Source organism: Euprymna scolopes, chromosome 45, assembly GCF_053919585.1.
Source record: "Euprymna scolopes isolate OS-2025 chromosome 45, ASM5391958v1, whole genome shotgun sequence".
NCBI lineage: Eukaryota > Metazoa > Mollusca > Cephalopoda > Sepiida > Sepiolidae > Euprymna > Euprymna scolopes.
In genome coordinates, this window is record NC_136526.1 from 42,881,171 (window position 1) to 42,899,546 (window position 18,376).

The window sequence follows — 18,376 nt, forward strand, 5'->3', positions numbered from 1 at the left end:
GGAGGAAGAGAGAAGAATGCTTGCAAGCCAACCCTCCAAATGGAAATGAGACTACCTGCCCGCACTCTGAAAGGCAGTCCAAAGCCAAGATCGGCCTTGTTGGCCACCTCCACACACACTCAGGACATGATGACCATCCTCACTGCTGAGGGGTTGTCAAGAGGGCGTGTGCATGTGGATACATGTGGAGTGTACGCATATGTCTGCTCTTATTTACTTGCCTCCCCACAAGGACAGAGTTAGACACAAGGTCGGTTTTCAATATGGGGAAATCCAGCCCCCCCCCCAAGGACACTATGGACTGGAAGGAAAAACAAGCAAAAAAAATTTTTTTTTTTAATTATCTCAGTCCGGAAGGAGTTCTTCATTGACTGAGAACAGAATAGACTGAATGCTCCAGCAGAACAGATACTACACTTTGTTCCTAGATAAAAACGCTTGATGCTGAAATACATCAGTAAATGTAAAATACTCTAATTGTGCAACTCCTGTGCGTATGCAGGAATTATATTAAAAAATAAATTAAAAAAAAATTGGTACTCACGTCAGAGTGAAAAGTGTCCCATGGGTGTGATGAGTGTTTCTTTTTAAAAGATAGGGTACATGTAAAGGGTAAGTTTCCCCTCATAGTAGCCGGACCAGAATCTCCTGAAATTAAACGAGACAATGTTAATAAACGAAGTAGCAGCAGAATGACCTTGCCTACTACAACTTGCACTTCGTATTTAGCAATCTGAAAGAACTTGGGTCACTAAATGTATTCTAGTTGATGGCTATTCAGAGAGAGACAACATCCTATTATTAAGCGAGCTGACCCAGGCAAGGCAAAGTTGATCTAACTCAGCGGTTCCCAACCTTTTGACACTTGCAACCCCTTACCTAAAGGGTTGAAAAACCCATGCAAACCCCTAAATAGGCTTACTATCAGTAGCTTAATTTTCTTTTATATTTTCTGTGAAGATTAGAGAGGGAAAAATCTAAAAATATTTTTAAATTCTGTATTTATTCCCAAATCAAAGCACTTTAGCCCAACCTAAATTCACAAAACGAACATATATTTCTTAAAATAATATTATCATATAGGTGTAAAAAGCTATTCAACTGAAATGCCTTGTGTTGGATTTCAGCACCAAGCATACATACACCCATCATATCACCTAATGTTGTGTAACATTGTTCGGGAACCAACACACGTAGCCTCAGTCGCAAAGTAGACAAAAAATAAAAAAGAACTTCAACTCGCTTTTTCTTTGTAACAACATTTATTTCCTCATTGTTATGGCTGTGACGTCACCCATCTAATTGTCTTCGAGCATCATTCACACTTTACACTTGATCTCGAATGTTATCCACATCTTTCCTGTGGCCATCCTCTCTCCTTTATTAAGGTCTTTTTTGATTTACTGGTGATGTCATTTTGCATTCATTTGCATATAGCCGCACTATGTTGCAGCTGAACTAATGTAGCACATGTTTTACTTTACACCTATACAAAAAAAAAAAAAAAATTGAAAGAGTTTGAAAAATGGAATGATGAAATAAAATTAATGTTATCTCAAGCTACTTCTAACAAGGCTACATGATTCCCTGACCTAACTGAAAATACCAGTAGAGTTACAGATCAACAAAAAGCATAAATCTTACAAAAAAAAAAAAAAAAAAAAAAAGCCTTAGTATCAGTCCTATTCCTCCCTTATATCTATTTTATAGAGGAATTAACAAATGACAGTTACAGAGTTGATGCTGGTCTAAACTGCAACAGTACTTAGTGGGAGTGCTTGCTTCAGAATCCATCCTACAGCAGTTGAGCCAGTTTAACCTAGAGAATTTGTTGCATCTTAAATGGATGCTGACCAGGTGCGACAGTAGAATGAAATGTTTATTTTTCTCTGGTTAAACCCAAAGCGAGAAGTGATGAGGTTGGATCACCAGATGTTCTTGAGGGCTATGAAAGATGCTCTTGCTTTTCCGATACGGGTCTTAACATCTGTATCTGTTCCTCCCTGCTGGTTTACCACACTCCCAAGCCAACTCCCATCAGTAATGCAGATCTCTGGGAGAGAACTAACCAAGTACCAGCAGAAGAGATCAGAAGAAGGAGATGAACCGAACACACCCTGAGGAAACAACAAACGAATATCACACGCCAAGCCCTGACCTGGAACCCTCAGGGAAAGAGGAAAAGAGGCCAATCAAAACACACCTGGAGAAAAAACCTGGAGGCAGACGCTAAGCTGACCAGCTACTCCTGGAGGGAGTTAGAGCAAATCGCCCAGGACGTGGACGTTAGCGGGCAGTTGTGGATGCCCTATGTCCCACCAGGGGCTCAAGGCTTAAGTAAGTAAACCCAAAGCATTAATTAAGTTTAACATTGTTAAATTAACTTTGGCTGGCTTCTCAGCAGAGTCAACTTTAATTTCAAGTAGTTAACTTCAGTGTTTGTTTTGCCTTAATCGATAATTTTTATTTTTATTTTCTTATTCCACGTCCCCCAAACCAATTAATCCAGCAATCCACTTAAAATCTGTATTTCGCTTTGGTCAAATTCAAGTATCAATTAATTTCTATCCTTTTACGCCTAACCAAACCGTTCCATTAAGTTTCACCGATTTTTCAGTTGGTCAATTTCAAGTGATTAAATCAGGGGTTTTAGACAATTATAAATCTGATTTCTCTAAAGGATTATATTTAAACCAATTAACAACTGTATCCTTAACTGGCAAAGCCTAATTATTCAGCTGGTCACCTGTAGTTGCGTATACAATTTTTTTTTTTTTATCAACTCACGAACATGTGTGATACTATTGACGACCGCCCCCCCCTCAAAGTATCTAGAAAAAAAACAAACAAAAAAAAAAAAAACAAAACAAAACAGAGCAAATAAGTTTATCAAAAGAACAAAAGTATAGGAAATAAAGTTAGTAGAAAGACTGGAGAGAGGGGAGAAAGTGGTTCACCAAGGAAACACAAAAGAAATTGAAATAGGATTGTTAATCAAGGTGGGAGTTAGTTTACAGACCGTTTTAGGAGTGGCAGTGAGTTTTGCGACAGTTTAAGGACAGTTTTCAGTTTGCAATAGTCAAGTTTAGTTTCCAGTTTGGCACAGTTGAACGCAGGTTATGGTTTGAGGGAGATTGAGATGAGCTACCGTTAACTGACGAACACAGCATTGACAGAAGTCAATTTTTCAAGTTTTTGGAACTATTCCTAGTGTTCCTATAATTATTAGTACTAGTTGGACCTGTGGAAATTCCACAGCAGCATCTTTCATCCCAATACATAATATTTTGATTGCAGAAATTCCCCTTGGAACCAAAGTACAGTAGGTTTGCAAGAACAGATGCCACATACAAATTTATTATGTCTATACTATTAACCACCATCTTACATAACTCAATGTGTCAAAAATGTCATTCTAAAGTTATTACAATAAATCCTACATTTCATCCTAGGAGCACCATCACAATAGCACCATCTTTAGAAGAAGTAGTTCCTATTTTTCCCTCTAAATAACAAGTCCTCTACTACCCCCAATTAACACCGGGAGGAAATATACACATTATACATATATTGTGCTTGCACCCTTCGTAACTGGGTCATAAATTTATAGGCATAACAATCTTTCCCTTTTTTTGATTCAAAAACAAGAATCTCCCCAGACTAATTCCGCTCATCCTGATTGACTAAGTTCTGACTATTCCTTTATTCTGGATTAACAGTATTCACATGCTAAACAAATGCTCATGTATCATTCAAATATGGCATTGCCAATGATACCTACTTTTGTCCTCTGATTAAATTACTGCATTCATTTTCTTACATTATACGGCGTTAATATCTACACCAGTTTATATTTCCTCTATCGCTTTTCACATTTCTTTTTACGCCAAAGAAAAAAAATAACATTACACGCCGAAGCCAAAGAAAAAAACAAAACAAACTTTTACGGCATGAACAGTATCTACAACAGTTTTTATTTCCTCTCTTTAGATTACATTTTCTGTTAATTAAATCATCCACCTGGTCACTTAAAATCTATTTTATACTGACAAGGAAGTTTTTTCTATTTCTTGGATGGAAATTCCATTTGGCCACTTAATTGTGTTTAAAACTTACAACATCTAATTATTTAGTTTGAAATCTATTTAATTACTTTCACGTTTTATTAACTCATGAATATCGACAATTAAGTTCTTTGTGTTAAAACGATAACATGCTCAAAAGGGGAATAACTATCTTTCCTATAAAAGCAAAGTTGCTCCTCTGCTTTGATTCACAGTTATCACGTCTTCACGCGAGAACATGAGCTGACATGTTGAGAGCATCTATCTTGAGAGACCTGCAACAGACATCGATGACACGCCACGTGGGGACATTTTGGACTGAAATGATAAGAAACAGACTTTTTTGGTTTACAATAAAAGAATGAATTCATAACACTGTTTTCGCAAATTCATTCAGTAGGTAGGAGTAGGAGGTATATCTACAGAAGCAAAAACATTTGAGAAGTAAATCTACCATGTCTCCTTCTCCAACATCAGGGGTCTACGTTCTAACCTTCCAGAGGTTGAAACACAATTACAGGAGACTAAACCAGACCTTTTATTTTTAAGCGAAACTGGCATTGGACAGACCATTTCCCTAGAAGAGTTCGCAATTAAAGGTTACTCTAACTTAACTTCTAAATTTTATCCCCAAGATCGCCATAGGCATGGAATATGTGCCTATATTAAAGATGGCTTTCCATGTGGTAGGGACATCTCCAGAGAAGATCCTAACTTACCCTATATGTGCTTCCGGGTTGCATTAGCTCATACTATTGCATTTATATTTACTCTCTATCGCCCCCACAACAGCGGAGTTACTATCTTTAAAAGCATATATGAGAAAATTGACCAAGTCCTATCTGCTTATCCTTCAGCTAACATTCACGTACGTGGAGACTTCAATGTTCACAATGTCGAATGGTTGACCCACTCAAACAAGATCGATGATGAGGGGAGGTTCTGTCATGATTTCTCCATTGCTTATGACCTCACTCAGATTGTTCATGAACCCACCCGTGTGCCCGACAATGACGGCCAGTATGCGAGTCTACTAGACCTTTTTCTCACAACTTGCCCTGAACTATGTTCAGTTTCTGTTCTGTCTCCTCTTGGATCTTCCGACTACTCTGTTGTATCAATTAAGATAAAAATGAAATGTAATAAGTCCTCAGACGTACCTCTCCATCGTACAGTATATCGATACACTAAGGCTGACTGGGATAGCTTCCGTACATTTATATCGGATCTACCTCTACATCCCATGTTTAAAAAGGATGTGTCCTCTATAGTATCAGACCTGACGGAATGGTTAATTGTAGGTATAGACCGTTTCATACCCTCAAAAAAGTTCCAGTAAAAACCTAACAACCAGCCATAGTTCTCTCCAGAATGTGCTGCTGCCATTGCGCACAGAAATCACTTTTTCCACTGCTTCCAACGTAATAGATGTATGGAAACTAAAGCCACTTTCAGGACTGCCAGCAACCATTGTAAGAAAGTAATAAAGAACACAAGAGAGTTGTATGCTCAATACGTTAAGTCCAAAGTAGCTGAGCAGCAGCTTGGTTCCCACCAGTTTTGGCAAATAGCAAACAGAATCCTGAACAGAAGCGTGTGCTCTATCCCAACTATCATCAATGGACCTGAGGTAATCTCGTCAGCATCAGATAAAGCCAAACTCTTTGCCAAGAACTTTGCAGCTAATTCTACCCTTTGCGACCAAGGCCGCCAACCCCCAATATTTCCTCCTGTATCAGAAAACATGCTATGTGATATACACATATCTGTATGTGATGTTGCCAAGCTAATCAAAAACCTTGATTCCAGTAAAGCAACTGGCCCTGACGGCATTCCAATTATAGTACTCAAAAAACTTCAACCAGAACTAGCACCCATACTTACAAAACTGTTTAAACGTTGTCTTAAGGAGAATAGCTTCCCATCACCCTGGAAAATCTCATCAGTATGCCCTGTATTTAAGAATTCAGGTAATCGCTCATCTCCCTCTCAGTACAGGCCAATAAGTCTCCTGTGCGTCATGAGTAAGTTGCTGGAATCTGTTAATACAGAAGTAATCAACCATCTCAACAAAAATAACCTTTTTAGTAACACTCAATATGGTTTCCGTTCTGCTAGATCTATAGCAGATGTGCTTACAGTTATATCTCATAGGATTAGCAAATCTCTCGATGGAGGCAACCTTTCTAGAGCAATTGCTCTTGACATATCTAAGGCCTTTGATAGGGTATGGCATAAAGGTTTACTTCACAAGATCTCTAGCTATGGTATAGCTGGAAATGTCTTCTCAATTATTAAATCATTTCTTTCTGATAGGTTCATAAGAGTACTAGTTGGGGGGTAAAAATCAGAAGCTCACAGTATTAATGCTGGTGTCCCTCAAGGGTTCATCCTGGGCCCAACTCTTTTCCTGATCTACATTAATGATCTTCCAAATCCCATCCTTACATCATTTGTAGACATTTATGATGATGACACTACCATCTATGGTAGCACATCTAAGACAGTAAACGACCAAGTTCTGATTCTCTCTCCTCAGATCTTGAGCATGTGGTACAATGGGGAAAGAGGTGGCTGGTTACTTGCACCTAAAACCAAGCTTCTTTATTTACATCAACATTCTGATCCATATCTGGCATCAATTGAAATGAATGGGTCTCGTCTTCAGGAGGCCTCCAGTTTTGACAAGCTTCGGGGCTTGACAATTACTCCTGATCTTAAATAGAACACGTACATAAAATCTGTTGCCAGGGACACTGGAAAAACGGGGGGATCTTTCTATCGATCCAGTAGATATCTCACTACTGATGCAATTCTCTATCTATATAAGAGCCAGGTACGTCCAAGGATGGAATACTGTTGCCACATCTAGGCAGGAGCTGCTAGAAAGGACTTGTCCTGCCTTGATAGAGTTCAAAATAGACTTTGTAGCCTCGTAGGAGATGTCCTTTTCTCTTCCCTGCAACCTCTTTCTCACAGAAGAGATGTTGCGAGCTTGTCTCTGATGTATCGTTATTTTCATGGAAGGTGTTCGACTGAGCTTCAGTCTATGGTTCCCCCTCGCCAAACTTTCACAAGAAACACTTGTCTACCTGAAAACACTATGAATAATTCCCCCCCACTTTTTATCTGTGCCTAAACCTAAACGTAGATTTCATGAACAAAGCTTCTTTCTTAGAACTGCACGCCTATGGAATTGTCTTCTGTTTTCCTGCTTTCCGGCTGACTACAATATGGTTGTGTTCAAGTCTAACGTAAATAAGTTCTTGATGAGCCGTTCCATATAAGTTAACAAATTTACCGAATTTTCATTACTAATGATTACTATATTTTCCAACTTCTACTGCACACTCTGTAACCCTTATCCTTGAGTGGCCTCTTGGCCTTGATAATGTGGTGATGACTAAAAAAAAAAAAAAAGAAGCAATTCTATTCAAAAGTCGCTGCTGGATTCAATGTTGCAGTAAGGGAATTCTTTCTAAACAAAAAACAAACCCAAGTTTAAAAACAAACTGGTTTTATCAGGTTGAAGAGCAGACTTGCAAAATGAAGTCCAACTTTACACAACAAACACTGTCTTGTCCCACCACTGCATGCCTCCACTTCCCATCTCCTGGAATATCTTTAATCCTGACTGGAAATTTTAGATTCTGGACTTTGTTAGTGGTCACCATTCGGCCACCCAGAAGCTGACCACTTGAGATACACAATAGAGATAACCATTAGACAATGTTCGAAAGAACAATCTCTCCAGTCAGCATGCCCAATTTGCCAACACTTGTATGAGCAAAAATGCCCAAGTGCTAAATTCTCTTTCATGGTGATAAAACCCGAGAGGTATATAGAGAGAAAAGGATAAAATGAAAAGCTACAGTCACTAATTATTCTCTGCTCATACAACAGATGATTTAACTTAGCCTAGAAGCCATCAACTTTAACTGTCAACACTTAAGCTGTTACTCGACTGCACCCAGCAATTCATAACATTTGAAGCAATGTTTCATTAGAACAACATCTCTCTTGATTTGGTTGCCTCCCCACATACACTCATGAGCAAAAATATGGGCCAAGAGCGAAAGAAAGAAGAAATCGATTTTTCAATATTTTTCCATGAATTTTTGTTAATTTTAACTGAAAATTTCTATTTTGCAGATCATTATTATTATAGCATATAATAAGTGAAAAAAATATGAATCCTAAAAATGGTAAAACTGCATCTTGGCAAGGATATAAAAAAACAAATTGCAGGATTAAGGCAGTCCAAAATGACTTACAAGCAGATTTTTTATATTTTAAGAAAAGAAAATGTGAAAACATCTCTCTGCAGTGAAGAGAATTGGTCAAAGGTTCGAAGTCGAACGGTCGGTAAAAAGGAAATCTGGATCTGGTCGCCCTAGAGCATCCAATTTGAAGGACGACCACTGGCTTAAATTAAGTGTTTTGAAGGATTGAAAGAAAACTTATGTTGACTATAGTAAAGAATTCAAAACAGGGGCTGGAAATTCTTTTTCTAGATATACAATATCTGGACGAATGAAAGAAATGTGATTTTCTTCTAAAAGGTGTGCAAAGAAACCATTTTTATCTAAGAACATCAATGATAGAAAAAGATTTTTCTTTTGTTATGGCAAGAAAGATACAGACTGGTTCACAAATGTTTTCTGGTCAGATTAATCAAGATTTTGTCTTGTTAGTGATGCTCTCGAACGGTGTATTCAAAGAACTGGAGAAAGATTTTTGCCAAATTGCATAAAAACAGTTAAACCCAGGAATGGAGGGATAATGGTATGAGGAACTTTTACTGCAGCAGGAGTTATGGAACTTAAAAGACATGAGAAGTCAATCAAGGCGAAGGAATACATTCGAATATTAGAAAACAGGACTGTTACCAAGTATGCAGAAGCTGGGAATATCCCAGAACATTATTTTTCAACATGATAATGCCCCTGCACACACGGCTAAAGTCACAAAAATGGTTTCATGGTAATTCAATTGATTTGATGTTTTGACCAGGTTAAAGCCTCGAATTAAACCAAATCGAAAATATTTGGTCCATAATATCTCGCGCATTAGCTGGGAGAACTTTTTCGAACAATGACAAACTGTGCAAAGCGAATGGAATAGCAGCTCCTCCTCATGGTCTTTCACTTTGGTTGAGAGCATGTCTAAAAGGATTGATCTTTTTAAAAAAAATCAAAAGGGAATGCAATTCCATACTAAGCATTTATCAAAGTAAATGTCTTGTTCTGTGTTATTAGTCTTGTTTAAGTTTCCTTGTTCAATTGTTCTATACAGCTTTTAGTGCAATAAAATGTATAAAATTTGTTTGGCCCATTTTTTTTTTTTGCTCAGGAGTGCATATACATGAGGCTTTAAATGTGGGAAATTCCAGCTCCAATAAAAGGGGCGCTCATCCTTGTACCACAAATCAAGGAAGCAATAAAAATGCTAATATTTTTATTGCTATTCAATTTAGTAACCAATGCTCAGCTAATTGACCTACTTAAACTGAGAAGCTTGAAATCTTAGTATCCACACTTGGCGGTCTGGAGGATCGATTCTATACATACATACTTATATACATGCAGATACATATATCCATACACATGTTATTTTATGTATCTACACAGAATTTTACTTGTTTTCAGTACAGTGTGCAATACATAAGTAGAGCTAGGTAGTACATTTTGAAAATATTTAGGGCAATTAAGCTACACAGAATTTTCTGCATTTTATCCTCATGAGAATTCATCAGGCTATTGCATGGAACTGAGGTTACTGCATGTTTATATATATATATATATATATATATATATATATATATATATATATACACACACACATACATGTATATATATTTTTAGCATGACACCCAAGATGGCTCACATGTAGTAACATGGAGATGGAATTTCTTTTTCTCCAAACATCAGGTTTATCATGTTCAAAATCAACCTTTTGTTGGTAACATCAAATGGAAACAACATCTGACGAGTTGGTGAGGACTGGAAATTTTTATGGACACATAAAATTATAAAATTGCCATCCTTTTAACGAAACAGCTGTAATGAAGAAATCCAGGGTGAAATAAACAAAAGTTACAAAAAAGAAAAAAATGCAAGTCTTTGAAGGTCAACAAAGTTTTGCACTTATATATATATATATAATACTTCATTTACTCACATAAATTTAATATACGAAAGTATAGATTTATGCGTAAACTTTAAGTATTTACTTCAAAAGTGCTCAATACGTAGGTAGAGCTAGTTAGTAATTTATAAAATATATATGCCGATTAAGCTACACTGAATATTCTGCGTTTCATCCACTATAGGATTTGTCGGCCTATGCGTGAATTCTGTGGTTGTTTCTTGTTTTTATATATGTTGAGGATTTTTAGTTAGCCAATCAGCTTTCTAGTATCCACCACGCCCCTTCCTATCAGCCAATGGGCATGCATTTTATCGAACAAAGGATCTCTTTTATAACTAGGTTAGTGGTTTAAGGTAAACGTTTTCCTTTTATATATATATATATATATATATATATATATATATATATATATATATATATACCTATGTGTACACACATACATGCACATATATATATATATGTGTGTGTGATCGTTTATGTATATTCATGTTTATTTTATTTATTTGTTTGTTTTCTATTGTTATTGTTAGTTTTAAAGCTATTTTGTATCGCTATCCTAGAGTAAGTTTTATTTTGTGAACACAGTTGTTTGCTATTTCTCGTCTACAGTTTAATAGATTTTGGAGTTCTTTAATGTACAGGATAGCAAATTTTTCATGAAGGCATAATTTACATGGGTCGTCTAAATGTCTGCACGTGGTAGCTTGTCTTATTATTTTCCATTCAACTACCGGCGAATGTCCGCTTTCTTTGAGTTCCCAGTATTTATTCGCTAGTGTTGTTTTTATACGGTGTATTTTATTTTTGAATGTACTTTTGTGGTCATAGTATCGGGTTTTGAAATCTAAGGAAGTCATGCCTATGTAATATTTCTTGTTATTCAGGTTTTCTTTCGCAAATATTGTTGCTTGATAAACTACGCTTTTTGTTAGACATTTATTTTGGACTGGGCAAAGTGTGCAGTGTCTACAGTTGCATTTATCTTGTTCATTATTAGTATTTTTATTTATGGTATGGTTGTTCTTGTCCCGGGTTGGTTTGTTATTATTATTGTTATCAATATTATTATTATTTCTGCTAGTGTTGGTTTTATTTTTGTCATAGTGTCTACTTTTTTTATTGTTTATTTTGTTGTTGTTTACATTGTTTTCATTTAGTATTTTGTTATTATGTACTTTAATTATCATCTCTAAATTTTCGCAACAACTGTAAGATAACTTCAAGGTATTTTTATTGAAGATTTTGTGTAAGGGGTTGGTTTCGGGAAAGTGTTTTTCAATAAGATCTAGAAATTTCTTGCCAGGTTTTGTTTTTAACATTTGATTGTATGGGGCCGTATACCAAATTATAGTTCTTTTTCTTCTATTTTTAATTTTATTATAGTTGTTGGTGTTTTGTTGCTTATATTTGATATCGATATTTTTGTATCCACTATACAGATATTGGTTGACCTGTTAAATGCATTTTCATCGCTTGAGTTATTACTGAGTCTACTTACGATTGAGTTAGGAATGTGTTTTATAATTGATGGTGGGTGGTTGGACATATATATGTGTGTGTGTGGTGCTGAGGAAATAGAGCCATTTTTTCTTTGTGTTAGTTGACCTAGTAATTGTCTGTATTTTTTAGATGAGGTGTTTTCATTGATTGAGATTGTCGGAGTGACTTCCTCATCTTGGTTGTTATAGTCACAACGTTTCAGCCGTTTTGCCCTCCGGCCTTCATCAGGTATTTTGTATCGAACTGGGGAACCATTTGTTAGGAGTCTCGAACCCAACCCTTTATTATTATTACGGAGGTACCGTGTTCGGACTCCGAAGGAAGGCAAAACGGCCGAAACGTTGCGACTATAACAACCAAGACGAGGAAGTCAGTCCGACAATCTCAATTAGTTGACCTAGTTTTAATCTGGATCTGTTCAAATATGTTCACATATTTTTGTTTATCCGTGTTTATTAATTATTACTATTTTTTTTGATGTGTAACATCAATTATATGCAATAACCTGAGAAAAAAATTCTATGAAACTTAATTGCTATATATATATATATATATATATATATATATATATATATATACACACACACACACTGGTTAGTTGCACCCCGTTTACAAAAGAAAGAATCAGTCTACAATCACATTTTTTTATTTATTTAAAAGAATTTTGGCGAATAGGTAGAGTTGGTGGACTTTTTCTCTGATTATCATCTTTAAAGTAACCTTTTGTTTTTTGAAATGCCGTTCTTATCCTTATCTTTTTTGTTCACAGTTCTCTTTTTTTGCTTTTGACTAGTGTGCATTTTTTTTTATTAAATTGTCTCATGACATGATATTGCAATTTAATAACGAAATATGCTAAATGTGGAGACTGAAATTGAAATGGAAGATGGCAAGTAATTTTTGTTGTAATAAATTTTTGTACATCCGTTAATGAATCTCGATTAAAAACGAGTATTTTCACAATTTCATGTATACATGAGTACCTCAATGTTGGAACTCTTTACACCAAAAATAATGATTAGCTTTACTCAGTGGACCATTGTCATCAAGTATAACTAATGTCATACATGTCAGAAATCTATGATAAAAATGTTCACTCACTGCAACAATCTCATTATTTGTCCATTTTTAGTTTTTATAAAAATTGACTTAAGTTGCAGGGATATTATGTAGGGAGTTGAGCAGCAAGATGTCTGTTCACATTACACCTGAACTTCTGCATGTCAGTACAGTTGGAAACACAGGAACCTGGGAGGAAGTTCCAGAGTCTGGCAATTCCGGGGAAGAAAATTACAAATTTATATGGGTAAAGTAAGAGAAAATAACAAAAACATATGCCCAACTAAAGTGAGATACTCCCCCCCCCACAACTTTTTTCATAGTAGCCTTCCTTGAGAACAAAAAAAAAACAAAAAAAAAAAAACAAAAAAAAAACGAAAACACACACAAGTGGTCTATCCACTGTCTTGTAAAACATTTTTTCATTAATATTGACAATTAGCAAAAGAATTCAGTTAAAAATTAAACTATAAGAAAGTCTTAAAAAGTACCATACACACCCTCAAACCTATGGTCAGATTTCTTACAACACAGAGCTAACCCCGTTTTCCTTAATTAAAAAAAAAAAAAAAAATGGAGGTTTCATCGCCTGAAACGCTGTGGTAATAGCACCCAAGATCAGAATAATTGTCCAAACAATCAAAGCATACAAACATTTTCTGTTCTATTTTAAGATTTACTCTTTTTTTCTTTTTTACAGTGATCACCACTTATCAAGGCCCGGAAGCCACTCAGGGATAAGGGTTATTGCAAGTACATTACGTTAGTGTGGAGATTTGATGAAGTGTTTAATTAAGGGGGCGGTTCATTAGGAATTTGTTAACATTGGACTTGAACACATCCAAGTTGTAGTCCGGAGGGAAGCAGGCAGACGGAACAGAGTTCCACAGGCGTGCAGTTCTAAGAAAGAAGCTTTGTTCATGGAATCCGCGTTTTGATTTAGGCACAGATATAGAGTGGGGGAAATTTTTCACAGTGGATTCAGCTAGACGGGTGTTTTTCATGAAAGATTAGCGAGGGGGGACCAGAGATTGGAGTTCAGACGAGCACCTGCCATGAAAATAACGATAAAACAAGGATAGGCTCACAACGTCTCTTCTGTGGGAGAGAGGTTGCAGGGTAGAGAAAAGGGCATCCCCCACTAAGCCACAAAGTCTATTTTGTACTCTGTCAAGGCATGATAGGCTGTTTTTGGCCGCTCCTGCCCAAATATGGCAACAGTATTCCATCCTTGGACGTACTTGGCTTTTATATAGATAGAGAATTGCATCAGTAGTGAGATATCTTCGGGAGCGGTAGAAGGATCCCACCATCTTTCCAACGACCTTGGCAACAGACTTGATGTACGTGTTCCATTTCAGATCAGGAGTAAAGGTCAAACCCAGAAGCTTGTCAAAACATGGGGCCTCACCCAGACGAGAGCCATCCATCATAAGTGATGCCAGCTGGGGATCAGAGCGTTGATGATGTAAGGATAGGAGTTTGGTTTTGGATGCATTAAAGGTAACCAGCCACATCTTCCCCCACTGAACCACGAGATCAGAGGAGTGAAACTGGGAGAAAAAAAAATCTGCTGCCAATCAGTACAGATAGTGATATTGTCTGACAGTTAGGATTATTACTTTTTCAGTTATAGTCAGCTACCATACTTCCTAACTTCCAATGTGGCTGCTACTGGAAGCGATGACAAGGCAAATCAGTTCCTCCACTTTTCTTGTTCTTCACTATTTTTATTGCGAAGAGATTTATTGAAATAAAATATAAGAAAAGAACATTATTAAAAAATATTCAATAAAAAATTAACAAAATTATAAAAAATTAGTTTTTATTTGCATTTTTAATAAAATTTCAAAAATAATCTTTTATAAGAAATGTTTTGAAATTATAAAAATAAATTTATTTTTATAATTTAAAAAAAATAAGTTTTGTTTTTTATTTGAATTTATATAATGTTTATGAAAGTTTAAAAATAGAAATGAAAATAACAAATGAAATTATTGAAATCAAAATAAAAAATTTCAAATATCAAAAAAAAAAAAAAAAAAATGTATACAGTACATAGTATTCCCAAAATAGTTTAAGATTTTAAGTGTTTTCAATAATTCTTTTAAAAAGAAGGGAGCGCAGAAAGTGTTTTCAATAATTCTTTTAAAAAGAAGGGAGCGCAGAAAGTGTTTGCAATAATTCTTTTAAAAAGAAGGTAGTGCTATGCCGGAAATTAGGAAAGACATTAGCTAACTATAACCAATTTTTCTCCTAAAAAAAAAACAAAAAAAAAACCAAAAAAACTAACCAACTTATTGTCCGTTAACTGTGTTTTTTTTTAAACATCTGGAAACAGTTTTACTACAGCAAATTTTATCGAAAAATATTTATTCTGCATGAAAATTTTCTTTTAGAGATAAAATAAAACAATGCTTATCCAGCTATGTTAGCACGCTATTTTTAAGTTAAATACAGTTTTTACAAAATTTTTGTTTATCAAATTATTAGGTGCAAGTACAGAATGGTCATAAAGCACCCTTCCCTCATTCATGTTAAAAATAGGTTTCTAAATAATAAGGTTATCATTTCAGCATCGTAACATACTTTTAACTTTTATATTATTTTAAGTTTTGTATATTTTTTAAAACTGAATTGTGAGACTTTTTTTTTTATTTTTTTTAATAGTAATGATCTTTCCCCCCCCTAAATAAATCCCCTCACTAATAACCTACTAAAAAAAAAAAAAAAAAAAAAAAAAAAAAAAATAATCAACATATAATTTTTTTTCAACACGTCTTGATTTATTCAGCTCAAAAAACAGTGTTTACCGATTTATGGGAAAATTTAAAATGGCACCCGAATCTCTTTGACACGGTAAGTTTGGGAAAAGGAGTTAAAAATAAAAAAATATGCAAAATACTGTTAAAAACCCACTGAATATATGTCAGCCTATGTCACGGTAACATATATTGAGCGATTTTTTAAAACTATTTTGTCTATTTTTTTTTATTTATAACTCCATTTCCCAAACTTACCATGTCAAAAACATTCAGGCGCCATTTTAAATTTTATAATACATCGGTAAACACTGTTTTTCGAGCTGAATAAACGTGTTACAATCAACAAAAACACTAAAAACATATCCAGTTAGGTAGAAAAGTATCTTTGATAGCATTTGTTATATATTTTCTTTTTGACAACTTTGGCAAATATAACCATAACCTCGTATCTTCGACCGGAGGGGGGGGGGGGCGCATCCGTCGCTAACATGGTTCACGGGAGCATACTTGTGATGTACTCTTGGCCAGTGTTCATCGCTCCCGGCTCGCAGGACCATAGATGCAACCCCGCAGGGCTACATTCTTACTTGTCTAGTGGTGGACCCCTCAAGTGTGACCAGACTCTCAGCGGTCACTGGAAAATATCTCTCTGCTGCTCAGGGCACGCGAAACGTGCATGACCCCTTAGTCCGTGTGGCAACATCGTCCACTTCGGCCGTCACTCTGGCTTCATGCTGGCGTCAGTCTGTCTCCATCATCTGGCGTCAGGGCATACCTGAAATACACTGCATCCTCATTCAGGCCGGCAATCGAGAAACAAAGAAAAACTCGGGGTCATTTTTATATAAAACAAACAAAATAATTATTTATAAATCCTTTTAAGATATTTAGAGAACACTTGTTTAAAAGTCGAGTTCTTTGATCCGAGCTTTGTGATGCAGGTTGTACAATTTAAGTTCATTGAGTTGATTTCGCAGCTAAGAACAAGAGCTTTTTTTACACACACACATTATATATATATATATATATATATATAACAGAGCTATACAATTAATAGTCAAGTAGCCAGTTTGTATTTTAATTAGGATTGGGACTTAATCTGAATCAGGAATCAGAAAAATCTTAACTTTTTGGGGTATGGGAATTGGAAAAATTATAACCTAATTTTCAATTCCAAACCAATTCTTTCCATTTTTATTTTTATTTTTTTGACAATAAAAAATGAAACAAGCACAACTTGTTTTTTGTTTATTAGAAGTTGTCCATTTATAACATAAGACTGAGAAGAGCCACAGAATGGGTTATAAATCTCATTTACAGATTTAATTTCTTTTATTTATTGGTCATTTATCCAGAGATAATTTGCCTATTCCTTTTGCAAATTTTTAGCATCTATTCACTAAATGACTATATACCCTCACCCAAGGGTCTTCACTTTATTAGAAAGTTTTAAATCCCCCCCAGGTTTTTTTTTTTTTAAATTTGATTGGCTCCAGATGTACATTTTTCAATCAAATCGATTTATCGCCTACTCTAGTTGGAGACCCATCGTGGTGTACCGGAAGCTTCACATGCACATGCCTCTTCTGTGACTTCGTCCGCAGTACATTGTAGTCTACATTACAAAGAACCTAACGTTAATTTTATAAAATTATTTTTATATATAGATGACTTGAATCAAAGGTTAAAATGCAAAAATCAAGTATCATTGTTCAATAGTGCTCTAAACAACATATTTCATATGCGGCCTTATCATATCAAAGACCCCACTGTTGATTTTATATGCCTGGCTTCAGGCCGATGCTTTGATAAAGGCTTTGCTAGGGTTATAAATTGTGATAAAGAGTCAAAGGAATAGAGAAAGAAAGGGTGTGGATATAACATCAATAACATTTTATAGTCCTTATCTCTACTTCTTTAAAAACTTTTCATACTAGCTTTATAAAAGAATCGGTCAAACTAACAAAAAGCATTTTCTGACCGTGATTAGCCCCTATTTAAAAAGCCTAACCTCACCTCTACCTGTGTAAATGTCTACTAAAAATATTTAATTTTATTTTGGGGAAGGATTTTAAACTAAAGTAATGAGAGCTAAGCCCACATTTCTTTCCGCTTTTTCTGGTGCCATTTTTACCTATTTATTCATTTTTGCCATTTTTACAGTGCCCATTTTTTTCTGGTGCCATTTTTACCTAATTTGTATTAGAATATAAGTTGGATTTTTTAAAATAATAAACTTAGCTTTTCATACGTCATTTTATGTTTATTGGCTAGATAAATGTATAAATGTTCTTGTAAAAATAAACTTTATTCATTTTTATTTTGTTAGAAAAATATTTTTGAGGTAAGCCATGGAGAGATTTATCAAAAAGTTTTGTTTTTGAAGCAAAACATTGACTTCAGCTCCGTTGTTGGATTTAAAAAATAATAAACGTTTTTCATATGTAATTTTATGTTTATTCGCTAGATAAAAATGTACAAATAAGTTTTTTCTGTAGAAATTTGTTTTTAATGAAAGAATGAAATTTGCCGCACTGGCATATTTTTTTAGCGAATCAAAATGGCGGATTGAAATCTGACGTGCTGGCGTCCCAAAAAAGAATTACCGATTATTTTACGTTAAATTTATATTCAAAACTTAGCATCCACTCTTAATACTAAAATGATTGCTTTTCTTTCCGAGAAGTTTTTTTAAAAGTAATATTTCATTTTAGAATGGGGATTTAGCTGAGTGTAAATCTACAAATTTGTTCTAATTATTATTATTTGTATCTCGCCTTTTGTTTTTTTTGGGTTTGTATTACTGTACACATAGATTCAAAAAAGTTGTCAAAAAAC

General features: G+C 35.1%; 1 protein-coding gene across 4 annotated transcripts in view; it reads right to left on the reverse strand.

The window, feature by feature from the left end:
• LOC145269506 (uncharacterized) overlaps window positions 1–18,376 on the reverse strand; it is a 273,423-nt gene that overhangs the window by 22,374 nt on the left and 232,673 nt on the right. For all 4 annotated transcript variants that reach the window (XM_080125243.1, XM_080125242.1, XM_080125244.1 and 1 more), the window contains exon 3: window positions 545–648. The gene's annotated coding sequence lies outside the window, so the exon portion shown is untranslated. The remainder of the gene's footprint in view (window positions 1–544; window positions 649–18,376) is intronic.